The sequence below is a fragment of the Ochotona princeps genome, chromosome 6 (assembly GCF_030435755.1).
Source record: "Ochotona princeps isolate mOchPri1 chromosome 6, mOchPri1.hap1, whole genome shotgun sequence".
In the NCBI taxonomy this organism is placed as follows: Eukaryota; Metazoa; Chordata; class Mammalia; order Lagomorpha; family Ochotonidae; genus Ochotona; species Ochotona princeps.
Window position 1 is genome coordinate 44,189,797 of NC_080837.1, and position 19,303 is coordinate 44,209,099.

Below are 19,303 nucleotides of genomic sequence, written 5' to 3' on the forward strand. Positions count from 1 at the left end.
TTAAGCAGGAATCCTTATGCTAAGAACCCGTCTCCAGTGACTGCTGTATTTCAAAGGGTGTATATGGTTATCTTGCAAGAGTGTGGCATATGAATAACCACGACTTTACACATAAATAACAAAGGAGTTTTAAATTGTAAAGCTCCCACCTTTTTTTAAAGCTGGCGAGAACATGTCACATGTGCAGCACACACCGCTGCAGCAGCTAGGAGAGAACTACACTCTACCTTGTCTCAGTTTCCATCACCTGAATCCAATCCACTTTCAAGCACTGCAGAGTCAACACTGTCAATCCTGAATTACCAAATTTTTAAAAGATGAAAATGACGGTATTAATTTTCCTCAGATGATGACGGAGGAACACAAGCTATCAGCAACTTCCCAACCTTCTCTCATTTCATATGGGTCATTTTCTCTCTTAGGCACATCAGCTTTATAGGGCTTAAAGACAAATCACAGGCCTCCTCCATGAGGCAGATTACCCCCCACCCCAGTCAAAAAAAAAAAAAAAAAAGAATGAACATGTACCCTTTTCCTAGGAGTCTCCACGAAGGGGAGAGGAGAGAGATTTCCTTGGGACTACCCTCCGGGTCAGGAGCTCCTGCTTCTCCTGCTGAACAGCTGTCAGCCTCCATAACTCCTACGACCTGTGAGTATTTATGTTTAAATGAAATTTACTCTACATCAAATTAAAAATAAGGTAGCAATGATAGAATTGAGACAGCCAGGCTGACCTGAATGGGATTATTGAAATTAACTTCCCTACAGCAAACAAGCAAAACAGGTGGAAATGCCAATACACAGGGAGAATGTTGCGTAAGAATCTATTTTAACTTTTCAAAAATTAGGACTTCATCTAATCAGCTCAATCTTTACCTTGAACTTGATTTAAACCTTGCTCCACACATTTTTCTTTTAAATCTTTGATTTCTTTCTCTCCTTGAACTGATTCCTCCCCTTCTGCTTTCAAACACACTCAGGTTTCCCCTATCAACTCCCATTTCCTTTCTCTGCTGCCTTTCCCTGCCAGATTTCTACAGTGAGTTCCCTTTAGTTCCCATGTTCTCTGTAACGTTCCAATCTTGCCTCCACTCTGCTCTCTCCTCTCAGCTGGAGCTGTATGGGAGCCTTTATGGCCCTGATGCTCGTCCAGGTCAGCCACGCTCCTCCTTCATCACCATGTGGATCTTCCATCACTCCGGAGCCTGGTCCTGATGCTTTCTGCTCACAGGACAGCATGACTGTCCAGCAGTATCCAGTTCCCTCATCTTTTTTTGTTTTGTTTTTTTGGTTCCTCTAGACCCAGTTCTCTGATTTCTTTGTATTTGGCTTCTTGTATTTGGGCTGCCATTTCTAGGTCCAAATCAACATACCTAAGAAAAGTACTTTCAATCCCCTCAAACCAACCACTTAACTGGTTGCTCTTCTTAGCTATGACTTCTGACATGGTGGGCATCAAATTACTGTGACTAGAAACTCTGGAGCTATATGATTCCTCTCTCCTTCATTCCAATAAATCACTGTCTTCTGGAACCTTCCTTCAAAATATTTTGCGGATCCATTCTGATCTTCTCATTTCGACTGTTATAACTACAGCCCCAACATTTCAAGCCTTAATTACTGTAAGAATTATTTGATTTTAGCAGCCAGTACAATGGCTCAATGGGCTGATCCTTCACCTTCAATCTCTGTTTGCGGGGGAAAACAGCAGGTGATGGCCCAAGTCCTTATGAACTCTGCACCTATGTGGGAGACCTGGAAGAAGCCTCTGGCTCCTGGCTTTAGATCAGCTCAGCCCTGACCAGGAGATACAATTAAAAATTATGCTTGTGGACCCGGCGGTATGGCCTAGCGGCTAAAGTCCTCGCCTTGAAAGCCCCGGGATCCCATATGGGCGCCGGTTCTAATCCCAGCAGCCCCAGTTCCCATTCAGCTCCCTGCTTGTGGCCTGGGAAAGCAGTCGAGGACGGCCCAAAGCCTTGGGACCCTGTACCCATGTGGGAGACATGGAAGAGCTCCTGGCTCCTGGCTTTAGATCAGCGAAGCTCTGGTCGTTGAGGCTGCTTGGGGAGTGAATCATCACATGGAAGATCTTCCTCTTTGTCTCTCCTCCTCTCTGTGTATCTGACTTTGCAGTAAAAATTAAATAAATCTTTAAAAAAAGAATTATGCTTGCAAGGGTGTGGGGGCTAGCACTATGTCATAGAAGGCTAACCCTCCACCTGTAATGCTGCCATCCCATATGGGCGCTGGTTTGAGTCTCAGCTGCTCCATTACTGATCTAGCTCCCTAATAATGGCCTGGGAAAGAGTTAGGAGGCCCAAATGCTTGGGCCTCTGTAGCCAACACAGGAGACTTGGAAGAAGCTCCTGACTCCCAGCTTTGGGCTGGTCCAGCTCTGGCCACTGAGGCCATTTGGGGAGTGAACCATCAGATGGTTGATTTCACTGTTTCTCCTTCTCTCTGTAACTCTGCCTTTTGAGTAATAAGTATTTTTAAAACTTACGCTGGAGGTGCTGGCATTGTAGCACAGCTGCTTGTAATATCAAAGTGCCTTCTGGTTCGAGTTCCAGCTGCTTCACTTCTAATGCAACTTTCTGCTAATGTGCTTGGGAAAGCAGTGGAGGATTGCCTAGCGTCCTGCCACCCATGTGGGAGATCCAAATGGGGTTCCAGACTCCAACATGGGCCAGTCCCATTCATTTCAGAAGTGAATCAGCAATTGGAAGATATTTTTCTGTGTTATTCTGAAAATAAATAAAAAATCATGCTTAGATTTCGACCTCAGGGCTTGGGTGGAAGGAGCTTCCAGCAGCATAATGGCTGCTGAGGGTACCTGAGCCAGGCTGGACTCAATGCTTGAGGCTCTAGCCCCAGCCACCACTGCCAAGCCCAAGAATGTTCTCCCTTCACATAAGTACACTGTAAAGGGATCTCTCGGGACCTCAGGTCAGTCCCTGGCTCCACCAACCGCCACCATCTTGGCGGGAGGGACCAAGGGGAGTTCGACCTTGGGGCTTGGGTGGAAGGAGCTTCCAGCAGCATGGCGGCTGCTATGGATACCTGAGCCAGTTTGGACTCAGTGCTTTGGGCCCTAGCCCAAACCACTGCTGGCAAGTGGTGAGTGAGTCCTGGACTTGCCTAGCCCTCACAGTTTTCTCCCTTCATGGTAAGTACACTGTGAAAGGGTCTATTGGGAGCTCCGGTTGGTCCCTGGCTCCACTCACTACTGCCATCTTGGACTTGAAAGCAGCCAGAGTACCAACTGGTGCCGGACTCCATCTGTTGGCCACCCAGCAGTGAGCTCTTAGATTCTGGGGGTTGGAATTACTGCCTAGGGACATCCATGGATAAGGCCACTGTGCATGCAGATGAGGAATGAATCTTGAGGGACTAACCACTACAGGGCCACTGTATTTGCAGGTAAGTGGGGGGACTGAGAACTGGTGGCTTGAAGGGAAGAAACCAGATCTGTGTGGGTCAGACTGATACACCAGCCCACATGGTAGTCCTGAGTACAGCTTGTTAGCATGGCACATTGCTGACTACCACACGCCAGCCCACGCAAAAGCTAGGGCTGTGGACCTACCTAGTAGGTCTAGATCGCAGTATCTGACTGCATGTTGAATCAGGGGACAGATCACATTAGACTGCCTAGATAGGGCCATGACACCAACCAGCACGCGAGAGAACCAGGTCCAGGAATAGATTCTGTGGGGAATATGTGGGCTCAACCCTGTGAGAAAAAAATGTCCTGCTGGTTAGCTTCAGAGTTGGGGTGGTAATGGGCTGAACTAGGAGTGATCATGGAAGCTGCCATCACTCACAGGTACTGGGGCCGAGTATAACCTGGGCAGCTCTAGGCTGTACCACCCACACGTGCATCCTAACACAGGGTGTGGGGCAGGCAGGGTTGTAATATTCACCAGCTTATAGAAAGTCAAGATGGAGGGGCAGGTTATTTTGGGCAAGAGCCTAAAACTCACTGGCATGCAAGAGATGTGGTTCTGGGAGTGGGCCAAGTGGGGGAACCTGGGGAACTCCCCTAGTGGGTCATAGTTCCCACTGGTGAGCACAAAGTCCAGGTCAGGCAAGCTGAGCAAGATAGCTCCAACTGTTGGCAAATGTGTAGACTGGTTCTGGAAGGGGGTGGCCTGGGCAGATCCAAGCAAACTTTAGCTCACCAGCAAGTGCAGAAACCAGGCTGGAGTGTAGGTCATGCCGGGCTAGGCTGCCACAGCTAACGGTTTGCATGTGCTAGGGAAGGGGCAGACTGAGCACAGCCAGGATCCAGCACCCACCAGCGAGAGTTGGAACCAGAGGCAGGCCAGCTCAGGCCGGGCTGCGGCATCTAAGGCAAAGGCCAAGACAGGTGAGGGACTGCATCAAGCTGCGTCAGAGTAACGCCTGGCATGCACAGGATCTATGGCTGGAAATATGTCTGGTTGTGGAACTAAGGGGGTGCCCTGCCTGGCTTGTGGTTCCCATTGGTGAACACGGGGGGCCGGAGTGGTGGCTATTTTCTGGTCCGGATATGGCTACAGTGTCCCTTGACAGAAGTGTCAGCTAGGTATGGGGTATGCCAGACTGGGCTAGACTTCACCCCCTGGTGCTTGTGAGAACCAGGTGTAGGACAGGCTAAGCTAGGTCTTTGCCCCTGCTGAGACAGGTGTGAGCTGTGTCTGGTTGTGGACCAGGCTTGGCTGGGCTATGACACCCAACAGTAAAAACTGGAATGGGTGAAGGCTGGTCAGGAAAGGCCACTATTCCTGCTAGGAGAGGAGGTGGACTAAGTAGGACTGGCCCATGGACCCACCAGTGTTCGTGAGATCTGGCATTGGGAGAGGCTCTTCTGGAGGAGCTTGGGAAACTCCTCCGTTGAGATACAGTTGATAAGGAGCAGCCCAGACCACGTCAGGTAATGGAACCCACCAGCAGAGATTTGGTGCAGGTCGGGGGAGAACCAGGCAGGGCCAGTTCATATCACCCGCTGGTGAATCCGAGCACCAGAATGGAATGTGGGTCAGGCCGGGTCAGGCCACAACACAGGCCAGTTCACATGCTGCCCATGACTGGGTGCTGGCTGGGCTGGGCTAGGATGTAGCCCCCACCAGCCTGAGCTGGAATTGGAGGTGGTTTGGGCCCGGCCAGACTAGAACACCTACTGGCAAATGCCGAGGCGAGGCAAGCCATACCAGAATGGGCCGCAGCACAACCAGCACACATGAACCCAAGGGCGGAGGGGCAAGCCCAGTAGAGCAGCTGCATGGGGCTACCCCACTGGACTAGTACTCCCACTGGAGAGCGTGAGTTGGGATGGGAGCATACAAGACTGTGCAGGGTTACAACACCTGTTGGCCTCATGTAAGCTCGATCAGGGAGAAACCAGGTTGGGTTGACTGTTCTTACTGGTGCATGCATAAGCCAGAGTGGGTGTGGGTTATTTGGGCTTTCCCGTAGCATCAGCTGGCAGATGCTGGCACGGGGAGGGGCAAATTCTGCCAAGCTAAACTACAAAACTATCAGGATATCCATGATCCAGGGTTGGGAGTGGGTCCAGTAGGCAAGTAGTGGCACCTCCCTCTTGAGTTGCCAGTGTAGTAAGCATGAGACCCAGGACTGGGGCAGTCAGAGCTAAACAGAGTGGCACCCACCACCACGTGTGTGGGCTGGATAGTGGGCTGGTTGGATTGAACTAGGCTTCAATGCCCACTGACATGTATGAGAGCTGAATGCGATATGGGATAGACTGGACCAGGATGCTGTACATATTGGCAGGCACGAGAACCAATGCAGGGGGCTGGCCTGGTGGGGGTTATCGTGGGTCGCTCTGACTAGGCTGCAGCTCACACTGGCGTACCTGAGGGTCAAGTGTGTGGTGGGCAGGATCAGGCTGGGATCCAACACACATTTGGTTGTGTAGAATACAAGGCTGGAAACAGAATTAACTCAGCAATTGCAACCCCTAGCATATACCGACTGTGCTAGACCCTGGATTGGCAAGCACACACAAGAATCAGGTCTGGAATTTGGACCTCAGATGGAGTTTCTCAGATGGAGTTTGTATGGGAATCCCCTCAACTGAATCACTGGATTCTGAAGAGAACTGCAGGTTCCATGGTCTGACTGTGGAGTACATGTGTCAAAGCTAAGCCTCCTCAGTTGCTCAGACAGAGCAGTGGACAGCATATCCAGATGTATATGGAGGATATGGCAGTTCATTGGAGTCTGCAGAGGACAGAACAAATTGATCAACTACCCCAGCCAAGTGCTGGTAATCAATATCTGGGCAAGCGGAGACTCTAAGGTGGACTATGTCAACTAGTGGATTCTGGAAAGATTTCATCATGATTGAAGTGGCGAAAACATCAGTAATTCAGAACAGCCGAACTATAGAAACTTCTTGAGCAGGACTCTCTGAGCAAACCCCCACATCGGGCACCCTGAGGTGGTGCCGGTGGCTGTCCTCCATCCCAGGATGCAGAGGTGCTTGGGAGGCTGGGTGTGGCTTCTCTGCTTCCCCCTTCCCCCAGATACAGAGAATGTGGAGATAATGGTCTCACCCACCTTCCTGTAGCCCTTGACCCTTACCACCCTAATCAACTATGATCAATGTCCCAGCTGATCCACTCCCCATCCAGTAACCTGCCTGGGTCTGGGAAAGCAGAGGAATATGGCCCAAAACCTTGGAACTCTGCTCCTGCATCGAAGCTCCAGAAGAAGCTCCTGGATTCAGATCAACACAGCTCTGGTCCTTGGGGCCTTTTGGGGAGTGAACCAGCAGATGGAAGATCCTTCTTTCTCTCCTCTCTGTAAATCTACTTGCCCAATAAAAATAAAATAAACCTTAAAAGAAAAAGAAAAAATCATTTGTTCACTAATAACAAATGAACTACTGCTATACACAACAAGACTCAATTGATTACACCAAGTAAAAGAAACCAGACTCAAAAGCCTATGTGCCACTTCATGTATCTTTCTATATATGTATAAATCAAATTATTAAATATCTACATGCTACATAATCTTATTCTTATTACATTCTAGAAACAGCCAAGAAGCCTGTGCTGTGACACAGCCAGCTAAGCCTCGCCTGTGGCCCTGGCATCCCACATGGTGTAGGCCTGAGTCTCGGCTGCTCTGCTGCTGATCTATCCAGCTCCCTCCTAATGTATCTGGGAAAGCAGTGCAGGGCGGCTCAAGGCCTTGGGCTCCTGGACTCACGTGGGAGACCCAGAAGAAGGTGCTGGCTTCCAGCTGTGGAGCTGCCCAGCTCTTCTGTCTCTAACTGTAACCATGCCTTTCAAATTAGGACAAAAGAAAAAAAAAGGAAGGAAAGGATCAGTGGATACCACAGTATGAGGGAAAAAGGGAGAAATTTACTGCAAAGGGAAAAAGGAAAACTTTTTAGAAGAGAGACACGCTCTGTATCTTGATCTTTGTGGTCATTATACAACTACGTATTCGTCAAAACTCATGGAAATGACACCTCAACAAGCTGGTTTAAAAGAAACTGGCACAGAGCACATGTCATCATGGCCTCTCGGGCATTTGCCTGACAAGGCTGAGAAACACAGCTCCCCTGCGCTCACATCCACTCTTTTCTCCAGAAGATCGGTTCAGCCTTCTGTCCTAGAGGCTGCACACATTCCTCAAAGCATCTAGAGTACACATTTGTCTCAAGGAGTGATGACCACAGCCAGTCCTACTGGTTTTTGATCGTTCCACTCAGCTGTGTGGGCTAGGTCTGGCCATGCAGACTGGAGATGCTGGGATGGGACGTGGTGCGTGTTCTCACCTGAAGGTCTGGGAGCGGTGTGGGGGTGGGGTTAAAGGGCCTCCAGGCTCCTACTGACCCCTCTGCTCTCAAGAAAGCTTTCCTCTCTCTACACAATGGCTATTACAACTCACTACCTAGGTAAAAAACTGAAGATCCACTGACCTTAGAGCCTGATGCAGCTCTGCTACTAGACGCAGAGATCCATGTTCGAAATCCCCAGCTTTCCCACCTATCTAGCTAGGTGACTTTGAAAACAAGTTTCAAGACGATTATACATTTAACTTGTTCCATTCCAAAAGAACCTGCAGGACATGATTTACTTATGTATTAATTTTTTTAGAAAATTAAAGAAAAGGGGGAACAAAAAATTGTCAAACTTAAGAATATTTTGAGTGTTCAAGATGATTTCAACATAGCAAAGTTTGGAGAACACTAATATTGGAATGTCAGAGACACCAAGTGATCCAATTCAGGAGAACCTGGTAAGAACCTCAGAAACTAATCATGTTAAAGGAAGGAGGGGGGCAGAAACTCCTAAAAGCGCTGTAAGTACCCTGAACACTAAAAGCATACTTTGGCATTAGGCCTCGTTTCCTAGGCTTCTGCTAGTCATACTTCTTGTCTTTCATGTTTTATTTTTATTGCAAAGTCAGATACACAGAGAGCAATAGAGACAGAAAGGAAGACCTTCCACTAGGCTACTGTGCTGGCCCATTTTTTTCTCCTCACTTTTTCCCCCCTTTTTCAATCTACCACAAGCCTGTCTCAGCATGAATGGTTTCAAATCTCTCTCTCCGAAACATTTTGTAAAGAAACATCTATTTCAAAGGTGGAAATAAAGAGACAGAGGGAGGAAAAAGGGAAGGAGGCAAGGAGGAAGAGGGGAGAGAGGAAACTGGGGTTGGGGGGAGATGAATCTGTCTTCTTGTTCTCTCCCTAGAGAGCTACAATGATAGCCCAGGTAGGAGCTAGGCACCAAAGCCTTCATCTAGGTCTCCCACATGAGCGGCAGGGGCCCAAGTACTTGGGTCATTTCCCATTATTTTCCCAGGACCATTACCAGGAAGATGGACTGGGAACAGAGCAGCCCGCAGCAGCTTAATGACTGCCACACAAAGCCAGTCCCTCTGAAACATTTCTTGATTTCTATCTTAATTGATCTCTTCGAAATAATATATTATTTAGTTTATGTGAAAGGTAGGATACTGTAAGCTCTCCCATTTGCTGCTTCACTAACTACGTGTCTGCCAACAACCAGAGCTGAGCCAGCTCAAAGCCAGGGGAGGGTAGCAAGAACCCTAGTACTGAACCATTAACTGCTGCCTACCAAGTGTATTGGCAGGCAGCCGGATCAGAAGCACAGAACAGCTGGAATATGAACTGATATTCTAACACGGGATGCGGACAAACTTGCCGCAGCACAATGCCCACCTAAATTCCTGTTTTGAATGGTTATATTTGCTAAATTGGAAACTAAATAAACATGGTAAATGTGGCAGACATTGACAGAAAATTCAGCTGCTTACCAACAGAGGTAGAGAATGAGCACACAGGTTTCTGTATTAACAATTTTTCATGGTTGAAAATTGAAGTATAGGTGAGGTGGTCACAGAAGGTGGCTGGGAACCCGCATTTACTTTTAACATATTGGTTACTCATTACTATGTCAATTAATTCCATAATGATGTAAATTTTTGCTGATGGTATGTTGGAGCTTTCAGTTGACTGGGATGATACTCTGCTGGCTCTGTCTTCAGACCAGAGAGGGTATACCTAAGAAGCCGTTGAACTTGACGGGACAATAAGATGCTGGACTCTATGTTTGGTATACGCTTGCAATGGGGAAATCTCAACTGAACTTGAGCTGTGGTTATGCAACAAGGTGGAGGAATCCACCATGGTGGGAGGGTTTGGGGAGGGGTGGGGAGAACCCAAGTATCTATGTAACTGTGTCACATAATACAATGTAATTACTGAAGTTAAATAATAAATAATTAAAAAAAAATTTGATCATAATATACTTTGGCTTATTAAGACAATTCAAGTGAAGCTGCACTTTTCTTATATGATTGAACTGTAAAAACTACTCTTTGGTGTATCAAGAAAATATGAATCCTGAAGTCAGACTTCTGGACTTGTGTACGTTTTTCAGCAGCTATAATTTGCAGGGGGATTTGCTCTGTTAAAATATGAAAGAGAAGCCAGCAGTTCAAGCAAAGCTGCCCAAAGTCATTTCACAGACACCAACAGTTTTAGTTCAAGACCCACCCAATGAGTCTCACTAAACTTTCATCAATATACAAAGGCAGCATCCCATACGGGTGCCAGTTTGTGTCCCAGCTGCTCCATTTCCCATTCAGCTCTGTGCCTGTGGACTCGAAGAGCAGATAAAGGGCACAATTCCTTGAGTCACCCCTACACCCATCTGACCTAGAGGAAGCTAAAGGCTCCCAGTTGGAGATCAGCTCAGCCCTGGCTGAGCCCTGCTTCATTTGGGAGTGAACCAGTAGATGAAGACCTCTTTGTGCAGCAAGGTGAAGGAATTCACCATGGGGGAAGGGTTTGGGGTGAAGGGGGTGGGGGGGATCCCAGTACCTATGAAATCGTGTCATGTAATACAATGTAATTAATGAATAAATCAATGAAAACTTAAAAAAAAAAAGACCTCTTTGTATCTCTCCTCTCTGCAAAATCTGCCTTTCAAACAAAAATCCTTTTAAAATTTTATTTTCATAGGGTCTGGCACAGTAGCCTAGCGGCTAAAATCCTTACCTTGCACACTAGGAACCCATACAAGTGCCGCCGGTTCTAATCCCAGCAGCTCCACTTCCCATCCAGCTCCCTGCTTGTGGCCTGGGAAAGCAGTCGAGGACGGCCCAAAGCTTTGGGACCCTGCACCCGCGTGGGAGACCCGGAAGAGGTTCCTGGTTCCCAGCATCGGATCGGCGCGTACCGGCCCGTTGCGGCTCACTTGGGGAGTGAATCATCGGACGGAAGATCTTCCTCTCTGTCTCTCCTCTTCTCTATGTATATCTGCCTTTGCAATAAAAATAAATCTTTTTAAAAATTTTATTTTCATAATTACTACTACTAAAGTATTCAAAACATACACAGATCTCTATGATTCAGTTCAAAGCTGGTAAAACTTACCTGACAAATAAGAACTGAAAAAACAAAAACAAAACACTTAAGGTCAAACTGTAATAAAAAAAATTATGATTCACTAAAGCTGACATTCCTTTCCTAGCTCCATTTGGTAAGAGTGGCAGGGGCGGGAGGGTGGAGGCGGCTCAGAGCAGCAATGAAGACTTGTACTCAGAAAGTATTCAATTATGTTTTTTACACACTGCAACAACAAGAACAAATTCATTTCATTTATTTACCTTTGTATAGCAATTTCTAATCCCTGCTAGTATTATCTGAGTAAAGCTCAACATCTTGAAAGAATTTGTCCATCAGACACAGCACGGGTTAGCGTAGGGAGGTAACAATAAAAGAATAAAGAGAAAGATGGACATAAATACAAGGATGCCTTCACACACTGCCCAACAAAACCAACGCTCTAGCAGGTCACCTGGACTGTCTGTATACTTGCTTTCTACTATTAAGGAATGATTTACCAAGGTACCAGAGCCTTACATGTTCAAATTCACCGCATGTTCCAATCATGGAATTATGCCCTCTTATCACATTCAGAAAAACTCACAAATCCTATACCGGCTGAACCACCAAAGTGGTTTACTATGTGCTGTCCCACGGAGCAATGATTCACCACCCTGCCCCGAAGGCCGACTTGAGAAGTCATGTCAAACGTGAGAAGGCACCACGCACGAAAATAAAGACAGGCTTGTAGAAAATCAGCGGGTACTATATAATGACACAGCATTTCAATGAAATTAGATCAAACAGAATTCTCTTTTATGAATGAATCATCCTGACATAAAAATTACAAAATAGATGCTAAGTAAGAATTACCAACTCTTTTTCAGTTTTGTTTTTTTTTTTATGATACAGTTCATATGCTCTGGGATTACTGCCCCCATTCTTTTTAAGACTCAAGTTGATCGAATACCCATTAAGTTCCTGGGAGTAATAATAGGAAAATGAAGTTAAGAAAATTTGGAAGAGTAAATGGTTGTTTTCATCGTATTTTTTAGTCATTTTGAACTTATAGTTCATTGAACTTATAGTCATTTTTTACTTGGCTTCAACTTACACTAGAAAGTGAGGGGGGTGGTGGCTGGGTAGGTAAGATACTGAACATGCTACCACTTAGGGAAAAAAGATGGGTGATTCCTCACATTCATTGAGCATCTTTACAAGGCAACACAAGAAATGTGACAAAGGTCTGGAGAGATGGTGGGGGGTACAGGTAAGAATGGTATTTTTCCTACCTGGGCCTTTCAAATTTGTTATCAAGTCTTTTAAGCATATTAAAATGTCCTAATTTAAACATCCATATAAACATCTAAACCTTTGGAAAGACTGACAGGTTTCTCACACCTTCAAGCTGATGAGAATTATTGCAGCATGTCTTGGTGAACCTGCCCATACTCAGCTCGAAGGTCACCTTCCCAAATGACCCCCTCATGAATAACTGCCTTCTTCTAATCATTCTCTACCCATCCTGAACTAGTCAGGAAATCACGTGATGTGCTTTTTGTCCACGGCCTGTCACTGGACAGTGAACTCCAGCCTCCTGCCAATGTGCCTGGGGAGGCCCTGCAGCACCGCCCGCTCCTGTCCTACAGCGCCTGGCTTCAGCCTGGCTCAGCCCTGGCCACTGCAGCCACTTGGAGGGTCCCAGAAGATGAAAAATCTCTCCCCCTCCCTCCCTAACTTTGCCTTTAAAATAAATATTTAAAAAATTGTTTTTGGTGATACCTTCTGCCATCACCTTTTGCCTGTGTCACAGTAAGTAGCAATGGGTTAGAAAGTTGAGACTTCATCTGTCCACATTCCTGAACACAGAAAACTTGCTTGTTCTGCAAGGTGAGACTAAACCTCTGTTATTTGAATACACTAAGATATGGGGCTACTTATTAAGCAAAAAAATAACCTTGTCCACCCAGATTGAAAGTCATCAAGCACTGGTATGGGCACAGAATGATTCATTTCCCCCAAGTGATTACTTGTGATGCAATTTTTAAAAATGGTTTATTTATTTCTTTTCAAAGGCAGGCAAAAAAGCCCCAGATCTCCATCTGCTGATTTGCTCCCTCAAAATGCTTACAACAATCAGGCGGGCCGAAGCTAAGAGCCTGGAACTCAATCCAGGTCTCCCACATGGGTGACGGTGAGCCATCATTTGAGCCATCACATCCTGTTCCCGCAGGTTCCACAGCAGGAAGCTGGAAATGGAGAATGCAGTCTCAGGCCCAAGCACTCTGACTTGGCCTGTGCGCATCCCAAGCAACCTCCAGACAGCTATGCCAAATGACTGTTCTGTGGAGGAATTTTCTGATGAAAAACTACACTTAAATATTCATATGGTAGCTGTAAAAATAGGATGCTCAAAAGAAAATGGCCACAATACTAGTTTCCCATTGCTCTGTCACAAATCACCACAGATGAAGGGCCAAATTTCAAATATTTGATTTATTGTTTTCTACAAGAGTAAAAACATACCATCAAATTTGATACTAAGTAGTACAGGAAATGGATAGGGCATAGCTTTTTTAAATAAAGGACAACCAAAGTATAACTGGCACCTGAGTAAAACAAAGTAGTGGCTAACACTTTGCCAATGGCAGGGACAGTAAAGCAGTAACTGCTCAGTAGTTCTGCAGGGCAGCCAAGTGGGTACCAGATGCCTCACTACCACTACCACGAGAAGTGGCTAGGTTACACATGAACTGGTTTGTCTTGAGTTCCGTGAGTTACTCCAGAGCTTCTGTGCACAAGTCTGCCCTGTTCCAGCAAGAATCCATTATCTGTGTTGTGCACTCATTACCATTTCAAGCACTGGGGAAATCAAGGCAGATGCAACAATGGTCCTGACCTCCTCAAGTCTATATTCTAGTGCACTTCAGTTAAAATCCTTCCCCCTATCTTTTAAAAAGGCCTTTAGAAGGAATACACCAATTCATATTAAGGTGTAAAAAAAGGGGCCTGGCGGCGTGGCCTAGCGGCTAAAGTCCTTGCCTTGAACACACCGGGATCCCATATGGGCACCGGTTCTAATCCCGGCAGCTCCACTTCCCATCCAGCTCCCTGCTTGTGGCCTGGGAAGGCAGTCGAGGATGGCCCAAAGCTTTGGGACCCTGCACCCACGTGGGAGACTCGGAAGAGGTTCCTGGTTCCCGGCTTTGGATTGGCGCGCACTGGCCGTTGCGGTTCACTTGGGGAGTGATTCATCGGAGGGAAGATCTTCCTCTCTGTCTCTCCTCCTCTCTGAATATCTGACTTTGTAATAAAAAAATAAATAAATCTTAAAAAAAAAGATGTATGCAGAAGTTCACAATAAGCAGCAGTGATATTTAAAAAGAAGATGCAAAGAAAGTCTCTCTCCTCCTGACAGATCTCTCCTTGAGGAATAATCAGCTGGAAAGGACCTTGCCGATGTTAATCAGCAGATAAGGGTAAGTGAGCCACGTGCTTACTGATGTGACCGAGCTTAGGGCTGTGACTTCTAGTCTATGTTTGAAAAACCAAAAGTAGCCCTATCATCTCTTAAGGTGGAGATCCATAATTAATCTAAGTCTTCATTAAATTTTAATAGAAAAAGAAGCTTTTTAATAAACTTTTCTAAAAGGGAAGGGGTGGGTCATACTGAGAATGGAAATTCACCTTAGCAAACAAATAAATCAGTAAAAATAAGTTTCAGTAAATAAATATAAAATTTTTTTTAGGAATTTGAGGAAGAGTGCAAGCCCACAGACATATCATGAACATCTCTGCACTTGGGCCCAGTGTCACAGCCTTATAGGCTAAGACTCCACCTGCAGTGCCAGCATCCTAAATGGGTGCTGCTTCCTAGCTGCTCCACTTCCCATCCAGCTCCCTGTCTGTGGCCTGTTCCAGCAGAGGAGGATGGCCCAAATTCCTGGGCCCCTGCACCCATGTGGGAGACCCAGAAGTTCCTGGCTCCTGGCTTTGGATTAGCTCAGCTCCAGCTGTTATGGCCATTTGGAGAGTGAACCAGTGGATGGAATATCTTCCTTTTCCTCTCCTCTCTATAAATCTTTCTTTCCAATAAAAATAAATAGAAGATTTTAAAAAGATTTTATTTATTTGAAAGGCATAGCAGGAGGGAGAGAGAGAGAGAGAGATTCGACCCAGTGGTTCACTTGCCCAAATGGCCACTATGGCCAGGGCCCAGGAGCTTCTCCTGGGTCTCCCTAGTAGGTGCCAGGGTCCAGTACTCTGGTCATCTTCAAGGCTTTTCCAGACCATTCGGAGGGAGACAGACTAGAAGCTGACACACTGGAACTGGCACTGCAGACAGTAGCTTTGCCAGCTATGACGACACCAGTCCGTAGTCCCAGTTTCCTACGGGAAGCAGTTATCAGTATGAAGGCTTGAAAAGGACCACTGCACTGTTCCTTCTACTTAGGAGGTTTTAGAAGTGATTTTTATTTTTATTTCCCCTATATTTTCTCAATTTTCTACAATACACATGCATTACTTTTAAATCTAAAACAAAAACCATAAGCTATTAAAGGGGCAGGCTTTGTGGCCCAGCAGTAAAGCTGCCCCTGGGGCTGCCATGTTCCACATTGAAGCGCCTGGGTTGCGATCTGCTTCTGATGCAGATTCCGGCTAGCGCGCCGGGACACAACAGAGGACAGCTCCAAGATCCGGACCCAGACAAGCGGGAGACACGGACACGGAGGGCAGGGCTCCTGGCTGTGGGCTGGCCCAGCCCCACCCAGCTGCTGCATGCATTTGGGGTGTGAGCCAGCAGATGGAAGATACGGCTCTCTCTCTCTCTTTTTGCTTTTTTGTTCTTCTCTTTTTCTTCTCCATTCTGCTCTCAAAGAAAAATCAATTGTTTTACTTTAAAAAAGGACAAAATGTTATTGAAGTGACTGTCTCGTTACCACTGCTTGTGCACCGTCATTCTCTCCTCCCACTCCTACTGCCTCTCTGTAGTTCCAGATTCGAACAAAGGCCTCCTTCTTGAGGTCTCTGCCAGCTCCTCCCCAACTAATGCCCCTAGAATCCGTAATTCACACTCATCTACCCACGTGCAAGCAGAGACTAGCTGCAGAGCCCAGCTCAAGTTGGAGCTTCTCAACCCCAGCTCCAATGAGGGGCCGTCCACCTGTGGCAGGGTTATCAGTACCCTGACCTCCGTCTAGCAGATGCCAGCAGCACCCCTCACCCACAGTGTGACACTGGGGATTCACCCAGGGGGTGAAAACGTAGCTAGCTGAAAACTCCAAAACTTTTTAAATTTCCAAAAACCTATCCTGCAGTGGGCTCATGGTCACACGTATCAAACCTAAAGCTCTCGTGTCTTACACAACAATCCTCACAGTTTTGCCCACATAACCTGACTCAACCGGAGCCTCAAGTAGGTCAGACCTATGGATCCCTACAAAGATCATCTTCACTCCCAAGCCTCTGCACACACTGCTTCCTCATGACAATTCACATCCGCATTTCCATGCCATGTCCTAGGTAAATCCTTCAGATCATGAGCTTTCTGCAGCTGTCCCCGGTTCAGGTCAGCCTGTGTCGACTGCTCTAATGGAGAGTATCAGAAGCGCGCGCGCGCGCGCACACACACACACACACATTCATCTCACATTCCAAACTGGATCAACTTCCTGAAGATGTGTTGCCTGGCACATATCTTTTGTACAGCCACTTGGGCCTAAAGCTGTGCTGCACACAGAATCAATCATAATTGGCAACTAATTAATAAAATGCAAGAACTCAGCTACAAATAAGCATAAACCGGGGCTGGTGCGGTGACCTAACATGTAAAGCCATTCATTGCCTGCATCGCTGGCATTCCATATGGGCACCAGTTACTGCCTTGGTTGCTCCAGTTGCAGTCCAGCTCCCTGTTAATGGCCTGGGTAGAGCAACAGAAGATGGTCCAAGTGCTTGGGCCCTTGCTACCCATGTGGAGTCCCAGAAGAAGCTGCTGGCTCCTGTCTTCAGCCAGGCCCAGCACTGGTTATTGAGGCCATCTGGAAAGTGTAAAAGCAGATGGAAGCCCTCTGTCTCTTCATCTTTCAAATAAAGTTCTAGGTGTTTACTGAAGAGTCAGATGTTACTCAAGGGCACTCGTCCACTGTTCATTTCCCAGCGGCCAGCAACAGCCAGGGACTGGGGACCAGCCAAAGTCAGCAACCAGGAACTTCGCACAGGTCTTCCTCAGAGGGCCAGGGATACAGTCACCGCCTGCTGCCTCCCAGGATTTGCAGCAGTAGGAAGCTGCAATCAGGAGCCCGAGCTGTGAAGCAAGCCTAGGCTCTCAGCACTTCATGGTTGAAGCCTGCAGCTGTGGCTCAGCAAGCTAACCCCCACCTTCAAGCACCAGCATCCCATATGGGCACCAGTTGTGTCCGGGCTGCTCCCTTGCTTGTGGCCTGGGAGGGCAGTGGAGGACAGCCCAAAACCTTGGGATCGCACCCGCATGGGAGACCCGAGGCTGGTGGGGGGGGGGGGGGGGACGGCTCTTGGCTCCAGACTAGCTCAGCTCCTGCTGTTGCAGCCACTCGGGAGTGAACCAGTGGATGGAAGATCTTTCTATCTCTCCTTCTCTCTGTAAATCTGCCTTTCCCATAGAAAACGCATAAATAAACAGTTTTTGGATGTCTTAATCACTAGGTAAATCAATTTCTTAACTACTGATTTCTTATGAAGTAATTTTTGGATCTTTATTTCTTGTCATGGGGTTAGTAGCTGAATATAATCATGCCAAGAACAGAATAACGACTCAATACATTTGAAGAATCAAATACTAATGTATAATGGCTTATTTAAACAAGCAAAGATAGGTTTCTACTCTTTGTATTTATAGGAAATAACACATAGTAGTTAAAATTGAAAACACACAAGCCTTATATTTTCCACTTATAATATTCCAGTTGGTTTTCACTCAGGCACAAACTGAAGTATGGTCAGCAAGAAAGAACTCAGTTGGACAGTGAATGAATGCAGGTGTATGCAATCCAGCACTCACACACACATCTACAAATGGAGCAAACTGAAGCATTTTGTAAGCCAAAAAAGCACCACAAATGAAAAACGCAGCAGGCCAGTGTAAAGTTTGGAGTCCGCCTACCTGGTTTCCAATTATAGCTATACCAGGGATCTTCAAAAGTCAATGAAAAACGTGTAGCATGACAAGAAACAAACAACTATGCATGGATTTAAAAAAAACTGAACCGGCCTGGCGGCGTGGCCTAGCGGCTAAAGTCCTTGCCTTGAACGCCCCGGGATCACATATGGACACCGGTTCTAATCCCGGCAGCTCCACTTCCCATCCAGCTCCTTGCTTGTGGCCTGGGAAAGCAGTTGAGGACAGCCCAATGCATTGGGACCCTGCACCCGCGTGGGAGACCCGGAAGAGGTTCCAGGTTCCCGGCTTCGGACCGGCGCGCATCGGCCTGCTGTGGCTCACTTGGGGAGTGAATCATCGGACGGAAGATCTTCCTCTCTGTCTCTCCTCCTCTCTGAATATCTGACTTTGTAATAAAATAAATAAATCTTTAAGAAAAAAACTGAACCAACATAAACACATCTTTACTTTCCACAAACTTTTCAAAGTACTTTTATGTCAGCACTTTAACCCGAAACAAGTTATTTAGTTATGTCACCTGCTTCCTCACTGTCAAAAAACGTCAACACCGTATCTATCCCAAACTCCCCGACACCACTCAGCTCACAAGTCCACAATAAATCCCCATTATTATCACCGCCAAAGCCACAACGTAGACAATTCTGACGCGAGAAGAAAATCAAAAAGTCACTTATCACACAGGTCTAAATTATCAGGAGGATTCGCTCCTCAGTTTTTTTTTTTAAGTTAAACTGGTGAAAGAAAAGAATTTTTCTGACAACTACCTTTTAATGTGCCAAGGCTCTAACACTGACATCCCTGTTTTAAAGGAACTTTGTAAGACACCGAAGCGGAAAAAAAAGTAAACAACTCTATTATCTCCAAATGTAACCCAACTTAAAGGGTACAGTTAAAAAAAAAAAAAAAACCGAACCCCCCTGGGTTCTGTTACAGAGCAACTTTTCAGAAAACACAAGCACGTTTTCAAGCCCAAATCGCCAACTCCTGCACAGCTATGCCAAGCTTTTGTGTCGCAAGACAAAAGCTCAGCTGTCAGGAAACCGAGGAGCCATCGGAAAAGGAGGAAATGCCGAAAGCCGCGACGGGGCCTGGGCGGCTCTCGGAAAGCCCGTCCTCCATCCCGTCCGGGCCTCTGCCCAGCCCGCACATGCAGACTCCACCCCGAGAGGAGCCAGCAGGTGACAGCGGGGCCGCCCCGAGGGTCCACCCGGCCGGGTCCAAGGGTCCACCCGGCCCACCCCGGCGGTCCACCCGGCCCCGGG

The 19,303-nt window shown here is 46.8% G+C and overlaps 1 protein-coding gene across 1 annotated transcript in view; it reads right to left on the reverse strand.

The window, feature by feature from the left end:
• Positions 1-19,303, reverse strand: part of KATNBL1 (katanin regulatory subunit B1 like 1) — a 38,765-nt gene that overhangs the window by 18,715 nt on the left and 747 nt on the right. The window lies entirely within an intron of this gene.